The following is an 8,296-nucleotide window of genomic DNA, read 5'->3' on the forward strand; positions in this document are numbered from 1 at the left end:
TGACAAGAAGTACAGCCGCCAGCCGGGGGCTGGGCTGGGAGGAGCCACCCTTAACCACAGTGACGTGGGACTTCCTCGGCAGGGCCTGTTTGATGTCTCTGTATGCAGCGTTGCCATGGGGCCCGGCAGGCGCCCTGCATGTGAGCCAGGGTGACCTGTGGGACGCCTGGGCTTGTCAGGGTCCCTGACACGGCCCCCACCCTGGGCCTGGGTGTACCTGGTGTAACCTATGTGAATATGCCTGTCCAACTTCTACCCTGGGCCAGGAAGTTACACATTTCAGAGTCTTGTGACAGCCGCCAACTGTACATTTCTCGTCCCATTTTACAGATTAAGAAACTGAGGCTCACAGAGGTTTGAGAATTTGGCTGAAGATATGCAGCTACAAAGTCAGGGAGCAGGGATCTGAAGTGTTGTTCTTCCACTCCATCAGACTGAGTTCCTTGCTGTTTCTTGAATACTCTGGGCATGTGCATGCCTCAGGGCCTTTGCACTTGCTGATCCCATTGCTTGGAACTCTCTTGTCCCAGTTATCTGTGTGGCTCCCCTCTCGAGGAGAGAGACTAACGTCCTTGTACAAATATCACCTCAGAGAGGCCTTTCTGGACCTAGCCCCTAACCCTTCACTCCCACCCCCCCTTCTAGATCTTCTAGCCTGTACCACTCAACACACTAGAAGTTCTTTATACCCTTCTATCTGCTTATTCTGTTCATTTCTCCCCATGGATGTCAGCTCCACCAGGGCAGGGTTGGTTTTTTGTCCCCGTCTCCTGTGTCCCCGGTGCCCAGAATAGTGCCTGGCACACAGCAGCTACCCAATGAATGTTTATGGAAGGAACAAATGGGCATGCCACTTGACCACTTGACCTGACCTCACCCTGTCCCTCCTCCCTACCTGTCATGACAGAAACCTCAGTGGGCCAGTTTGGTGAGCCCCGTCCCCTCGGCTGCAGTCCCTGGGTAAATCAGCCAGCTCGGGGCTTGGGCACATGGAGGCAAATGTCAGGAGACCCAGAGGAGGGCTGATGGCCACGGCAGGCCCCTCCAAGCGTAGGCTGAGGGACGCTCCTCTGTGGCTGGGCACCACATGCCACACGTGGAGAATGACCAACACTGGATCCGTGACCCTGGGGAACAGGTATCCCCAGGGGCCGCGGAGGAGGCGTTTCCGGATTGCATAGATGGTGGCGTGCCTGGGGCTGGACAGCAGCTCTCGTTCTGGGTGGGAGTGGAACATTCCGGAGGAACGGCGTGCTTGGGGGTGCTACAGAGACTCGCACTGCATTTGTCATAAGGGGGTGGCTCTCCACCTCGGGAACCTGAGTGTCCCATGAATGCTGGTGCCTATGTGATGGTCTGCGGGGAGACCCAGGCCCACCTGGGAGCGCCGAGCTCCTTTGGAACTGCTCAGGAAGCCACGTGGCGCAGCCCCCACCTTCCGGCCCCACCCTGAGTTGGGGAATTCTGTGCCACCCCAAATCCTCCCCCGGGGCCCCACAGGATGGCTCTGCACCCTCCTGCCCCAACCTGCCAGATCCTGCCGTCTGGGCCAGCCTGCCCCTTGGGCCCCACAGGGAAGAAAGCCCTGGGAGCCCCCCGGGCTGGGCCTCATGGGGTGGCAGCTAGGTGTGGCTTCCGCCCCTTTCCCCATCCCAAGGAGACCCAAAGCAGGAGATGGCTGAGCTGAATGGACAAAATGGGGGACCCTGCAGAGGTTCTGGGAGGTGCGCTCCCGGAGGCACCCAACCTGTCTCTCCACCGGCCTCTTACCACCCAGGAGGTGGGAGCCGGCTCTGTCCTGGGAAACGTGGGGGGGGGAATCCCCCAGAACCTTGCCACCGGGTTCTGGGAAGGGCTCGCCAGGCTCCGGACCCCCACTGCGGCATGATGGTGCTCCTGGGGACGGCAGGGGTCTCTCCGCCTTTGTCCTGTCCTGTGGAGGGCAAAGTGGCAGCCCGAGTATCCAAGGAGGCTGGCTTGGCTGCAGAGGGCACCCCGCCTGCCCCTCCTCTCTGAGTGTCGTTCCCGGCCCCCCACCTGGGCACTGGGCCAGGCCCTGAGGCAGGGCCCCGTCCTGGGGAACAATGCCGCCGTGTTCCTCCCGGTGGAGGGTAGGCCAGAGGATGAGGGAGAGAGCTAGCCGGCAGGGAAAGAGGGAGGAATCCTGGGCCTCTCTCCCTGGGATACTCTGGGGGGCTGGGGAGTTTCCCAGCGGTTCCTGGTGGGTGGGGGAAGGGTGCCGGGAAGCCTGGGATGAGGGAGGGGACCCAGACCCAGGGACCACCAGGCCGGGAGTCAATCTTTTGCAGGGCAGCAGGAGAGGGCTGGGTGGGATAAAAGAAGGGACTTCCTAAGGCTGGGGAAGGTGCTGTGGCAGTGGGGATCCCTGTTTGGTAGGATCCCAGAATACCCAGGCCGGAGTCGATTCGGGACAAGGAGGGAAAAAGTTGCGGCTGAGTTGGGGACCGGACTGAGTTGGGGGGCCGAGGGAGAAAGTGGGGGCGGGCCGCCTCGGGGGCACATGACGGCGCGCCCGCCCCGCCCCGCCCCGCGCCCGCCCCCTGCCCGGCCGTGGGGGGAGGAGACGGGGAGGTTTTAAAGGCGCTCGGGCCGCGGGGCGGCCAGTGAGTGGGGTGGAGCGCGCCTGCGTCTCGGCCCGCGGCCCGGGGCGGCGGCCGGAGCCGGGAGCGCCCGGTCCTCTCCCCGGGTAAGTGGGGACCGTAAGTGGGGACCGAGCGCGCACCAGGGCGGGCGCGGCGCCGCGGCGGCGGCAACTTTTCGGCGCCGGCGTCGTGGGCGGAGGGGGCGGGCGCGAGGGGGGCGCCGCGGGGACCGCGCGTCTGGCGACGGCCGAGCCCCGGGCGCCCCCTGCGGGTGGGGGAGGGGCGGCCCGCCCCTCGCTCAGGCCCGGGGACGTGGAGGGAGGCGGCCGGCGACCGGCGGGGCGGGCTGGGGGCGTGCGCCCGCCTTGAACTTGGGCCCGGCCGGGGCGGCTGTGCAGGGCCCGCCCCCACGGGGTGCCGGTGGCCCGCAGCACGGGAGGCTTGGGAGGGGGCTCTCTGGGGACAGTAGTTCAAGTTTTTGACATGTCGCCCTGGCGAGGGGAGGAAGGCCTACCGCTGGCGAGGGCCGGAGGAGCCGCAGGGCTCGGGGGATGTCTCCTGCCCCCTGTCCCCTCTGGCCCAGGAGGGAAGGGCTGGCTCAGGGTGCCTGGGAAAGGACAGGTTTGGGGGACTCTTCAGGGCTGGCTCCCCAGCCCTGTCAGCGCAGGGTCCCTATGCCCTTGGGCGGCAGGAGGGTGAAAGGGCCCAGCTGAACCCTGTCCTCCCTCTCCTAGCCCCAGACGGTTCCAGCCTTGGATTGACTGCCACCAAGGCCCCCAACCCTAACTGACCTTCCTGCCCAGCCAGGCTCCAGATCCCGTGTCCTCTTGAATGCCTAGCGGTGCCCTTATTCCATGTCACCTGCCCCCTCCCCAGCTCCAATCAGCTGTTGGCTGGTGACAAGGGGTCTGTACAGGGGAGGCGGGCACAGGACCCCTGGCATGAGGGGTGTCCTCTGGCAGCCCTGTCTGCTGGCCCAGGCTGGAGGCGCACCGACAGGTGCCCGGGCTTAGGGGCGCGCTGACGTGAGACACACCCTGCCGCTCGCCCACGCACCGCGCCTGGCCAGCCTGGGCACATGTGTTCGCAGGCAGCCTTCAGGCGAAGGCCCTGGCCCTGGGGCGAGCTCTGTCCTGGCATCCCGGGGGCCACCCACTGCCCTCTGTCCTCGTGTGATGTCCTCTGGGAGCTCCCTCAAGACCCCAACCAGCAAGCCTCGTCTGTGGGCCTAGAGGGGCCCTAAGGGAGCTGTCGGCCTGGCCTGGGGATGGCACGCGCACACATGCGTGACAGGGCGTGTCCGGCCGGGCCTGTCCATGCTGGCCCGGCTTCCCAGGCTTCCCCAGATTCCTGCTTGTCGAAGAAGGACGGGAGGCGGGCGCTCCAGGGGTCCTCCTAGGACCCCATGGCATGACACCCCCTGCCTGAAGCAAGTGGGTGACAGATGTGCCAGGCAGCCTCAGCTGCAGGGCAGGCCCCCACCCGTTACATTCCACGGGGAACAGGCCAGCAGGCCCCTGGGCACAGTGGGGTGACCTGACTGCCGTGGGCCAGGTGGTGCTTGTACATCATGGGGCATTTCTCTGAGTTTGCCCTTCACCTTGGGAGGCTGGGGGGGGGCCAGGGGTTCCGTCTGGAGTGTGTAATGCTGCGGGGAGCCCTGGGTGGTCTTCAGATGACCCCCTTCAAGGGCTTCTTGGGTGCCCTGGATGTGCCTTACGCCAGGTTGGGCTGCTCCCTTCAGACTTACTGTGTGACCCCAGAACCTACTCTGCCCGCTCTGTTTTGCGGCTGTAAGTGGGGAGTCTTCAGAGACCGAGTGGAAGGAACCCCTCTTGTCCTTGTCCGGGGCCTCGACTTCAGATCCCTCAGGGGCACTCTGGCCACTTTCCCTCCTGCTTGCAGGTGTCCTATGCGGACACAGAGGTGTGCCTCGTGTCCCTCCGGATGGCTCTGCCTTCAGGGCCGGTCACCTGGGCAGGATGGGAGTGCAAGGCCTGGGCGTGGGTGTGAGAGTGCTTGGGCCAGGACCCCGCCACACTGGGCACGACTGAGTCACACTGCAGCGGCGCCTTGCCCCCGGGGGCTGGAGCTGGCGCCACCCTGGGTGTGGTCACTGAGCTGTGGCCCTGGGCAGAGCAGGGCTGGGTGGTCCCGGGCTTGGGGCATCATGGCAAGGAGCCAGGAAGTGCCTTCCGCGATACCCTGGCCTCCCCTAGCTTGGGCTCCCATGGCCACCCCGACTGTGGGCGCCCTCACCCTGGGGAGCCTTGGGTTCCCAGGGGAGGAAGGAGCCGGTCAGAGCCAGCAACCTGGGCTGCGGATGTGGCTCCGTGGAGGAGCCCCTGCCCCGGGCCTGGGCGCCACCTCCAGCACCAGAAGAAAAGGCACCAGTGACTGTCCTCGAGGCCAGTGGTCCCTGAAATCCAGGCCAGGGCTTGGAAGCGGACCTGTCAGAAGGTGGGGGGCCTGCTGGTGGGCACCCCGGGGAGGGCTGGGTGGTCGTGAGTGCGCTCTGCTTGGCTCTGGAGGGCCGGGAGAGGAGCCCTGGGCGGCGGGGGCGGGGCGGCTTTCGTGTTCCCCTATTTATAACAAATGATTCAGTCCCCATCACTCACCCTTCCTGAGCCTCCCCCCTCGGCCCTGGGTGGGCACGGGGGCCACCCACTGGCGCGCACCCTGGCTTCCCTGTCCTGGTGCCAGCCCCCGCGGGCTTCCCCACGTCACCCAGGAGGGCTGTTCTTGTGTGTGCTCTGGGATGGGGACAGTGGGGGGCCGGTGGCCGGGCGCCACCCGGCGGGGCGGCCCAGGTTGGCGGCTGGCGCGGGGCCAGCCCGCGAGCTTCTGTTGAGAGTCTAGCCCATTAGGCAAAGCGCTGGTGACAGGCTGGGAGGGCGGTGGCGGCGGCGGCGGGCAGGGCGGGGCCTGTGGGCCTTGGTATTTTCCGATCCCAGCTGCTCTGGGAGGTGGAAAGTATTTGGGGATCAGGCTTGGGGGCGCGGTGGAGGCGCCCCGGCAGAAGCCACTCCTGATGCACCCTTGGAGCTCCGGCTGGGGGCAGTGGGTGCCGCGTGTCTGGGGCGACCCACGCGGCCTGGGGCAGCATCTGGCCATGTGTGCAGACAGACCTGGGCCGGCGGCGGGCGTCCTGGGAAGCCTGGGAACCGCGGTGCCGCCCAGCCCAGGGGCCACCCTCTTCCCCACGCTCCCGCTGCCAGGGCCTGGCCCGCTCTGGGCACCATCGCCCTGAACCCCAGGGGTACATGGTTACTGTGAAGGGGCCCCGGCGGCGGCGGGCACCTGCGTGGCAGTGCCCCCTCCACGCAAGACCCAGACTTCTTGTGCCTGTGGATGGGAGTGGCCTTGGCCCGGGCCCTGGGCTCTGTGCAGGGGAAACCCCACAGGAAACGAGCCTGGCCAAATGGCCGCCCTTCCCGTTCTCGTCCCTGGGACACGAATATGCTGTCTCACTTCCGGAGGCGGCCCTGGGAGGCTGGCTGCTGTGCTGGACCAAGTCGGCTCCCAGTTGGTGCCCCCAGACCCTCAGGGTACAGGGCTGGGCTGGGGCCAGTGGGGGGGGGGGTGTTGGCGTGAGTGGGGGTCAAGTGAGACACTGTCACTGCCTGCTTCCTGGTGGTAGGTGACCCCAGATCTGGACATTGGGGTCTTTACGGCGTGGGGCTTCCTTGTTTCCCTTGTCCTGCCCGATGAGGACGGCATCACCCTGTCCTGATTTTGTGTGTGACGTATGGTACACCATTTATGAAGCGGGTAGTTGACGCTGTTTGTAGATGGGGAAACTGAGGCCCAGAGAGGTTGAGTGGTTGGCCCAGGGTCACCCAGTTGGGAAGCTGCAGAGCAGGGGTCAGGGTGGGGTTCAGGTGGTAGGCAGACTCTAGAATTGGTGTCTTCTAGCCACTGGGCACTTATCATAAGAGGATCTGTCACAACTGTGTGACCTGTATAGTCTCAAGGCTCCCTTCTTGAAGGACCTGAACTGGATCTCATCTGTTACAGCTGCCTTGAAAACCTTCTTTTGGGCAGTGCTGGTGACGGAACCCGGGGCTTCGTGTAGCTAAGCTCCTGCTCGTCTATTAAGCGGCACCCTAAGCCCCATGAAGTTCTTAATTTGCAAACAAGAAACCAGATTTTCATTCTGCACTGGTCCCCACAAATTCAGTGGCCTGCCCTGGTGTGGGGCGCTCGCCAAGCGACGTATCCCTCGGTGAACTCTCGCGGGGTTATGTGCGAGAAGCTCTTGGCTCCATTTTGCAGATGGGGAAACTGAGGCGTGGGGCATTTGGAAAGATGCAGAACAGGAGATTTGAACATCACTAGGGCTTTTTGGGTGGCAAAGCCAGTGGTGTCAGCCTGGGTCCTGTGTCCTGGGGGGTCGTATGAGTGCTCCGGGGGAGCTGGGCCCTCTGTGCCCATATCCGCCCTGAAGGGATTCGGGCTGAGGCCCGGCCACAGCCACAGAGGAGACAGGACCACTGGGGGGAGGCCTGGTGGTTTCCTCCTGGCCCTCCGGCTTCTAGGAAGTGGCGCCAGCTGGGGTGAGATCACTTCCTCACCCGCCTGCCTGCCCCCCCTCGGCTTCCTCTCGCCACGGCCCCATTTGGCCTGCCCAAGGCACAGGGGTGGGGGTGTGGGGAGGAGTGGGGGGAAGGCTGGGAACTGGCTCTGGGAGTTCCTGCAGCCTCCTTGGCCCAAGGCGACTCTCTGGGCATCTCTGCCTCTAGGGCTGGGACCAGGAGTGGGGGTCCAGTCACGGCCTGCGACTGCCTGTGGGGAGCAGCTTCCCTGCGGGCCCCAGAAGGAGGCCAGTGAGGACCTGGAGGGGTGGTGTCCCCAATTCTCATTACCTCCTTTGCTCTTTCTCGCCTCCAGGTGCCAGCCTCTGGGCCCACCCAGTGCCCCTAACCCTGTGCCACGGCCGGCTGGGGTTCCTGGGGATGGGATTTGCTGCCAATCACAAATCACATTGCCAGGGATTTCCAACCGACCCTGAGCTCTGCCTCCGGGGCCACCGTTGCTGCTGAGGATGTCACCGGGGACAGGGTGTCAGATGCCCTGCCACCACCTATGCTGGCCTGAGGAGCAGGGCTTAGCTGCTTGTGAGCAGGATCCACACCAAGTCGTGTTCACAGTGGCTAAGTTCCGCCCCCCGGGCTCCCACCTCCTCGGGGCCTGCCGCTGCCCGCTGCCCGGCTCCCTGGGCTCCGCCCCCCGTGCCTACTGAGCTGAAACACAGTTGGTTCGTGCACACTGGCTCAGTTCAGCAGGAACAGGGGTCAAGCCCCCTCGGAGTCCGCAGCCCCTGTGCCGCTGGGTCGGCCGCCCAAAGCTGAGGCCAGCCCCAGACCCAGGTGTGTCTGGAGAAGGGACGAGGAAAGCGGGGGTGGCCGGCCGAGCTGGCTGTCCTGTCTGCTGCAGGTCTCTTCTCCCTAGTCTGCCCTTTGGGGACCCTCCCTTGGCCACTGTGGGTTGGGCTGTGGTCCCGGGTGGACATGGAGATAGGTGGGTGGCCCTTCCAGAAAAAGGGAAGCCAGCTGTGTCCCCTCGGGTCTGGCACCCCAGCCCCTCCTCTCCTCAGCCTGCCCCTGTCCCATCAACGAGGCAGTTACCCAAGAGGAAGCTGCTCGGCCCCTGACCGTTAAGTGCCAACTCCCAGCTTCCGGAACCCAGCTGGC

The sequence above is a fragment of the Marmota monax genome, unplaced genomic scaffold (assembly GCF_021218885.2).
Source record: "Marmota monax isolate L192 unplaced genomic scaffold, Marmota_monax_Labrador192_F-V1.1 WCK01_AAM20220418_F8-fsc00021, whole genome shotgun sequence".
NCBI lineage: Eukaryota > Metazoa > Chordata > Mammalia > Rodentia > Sciuridae > Marmota > Marmota monax.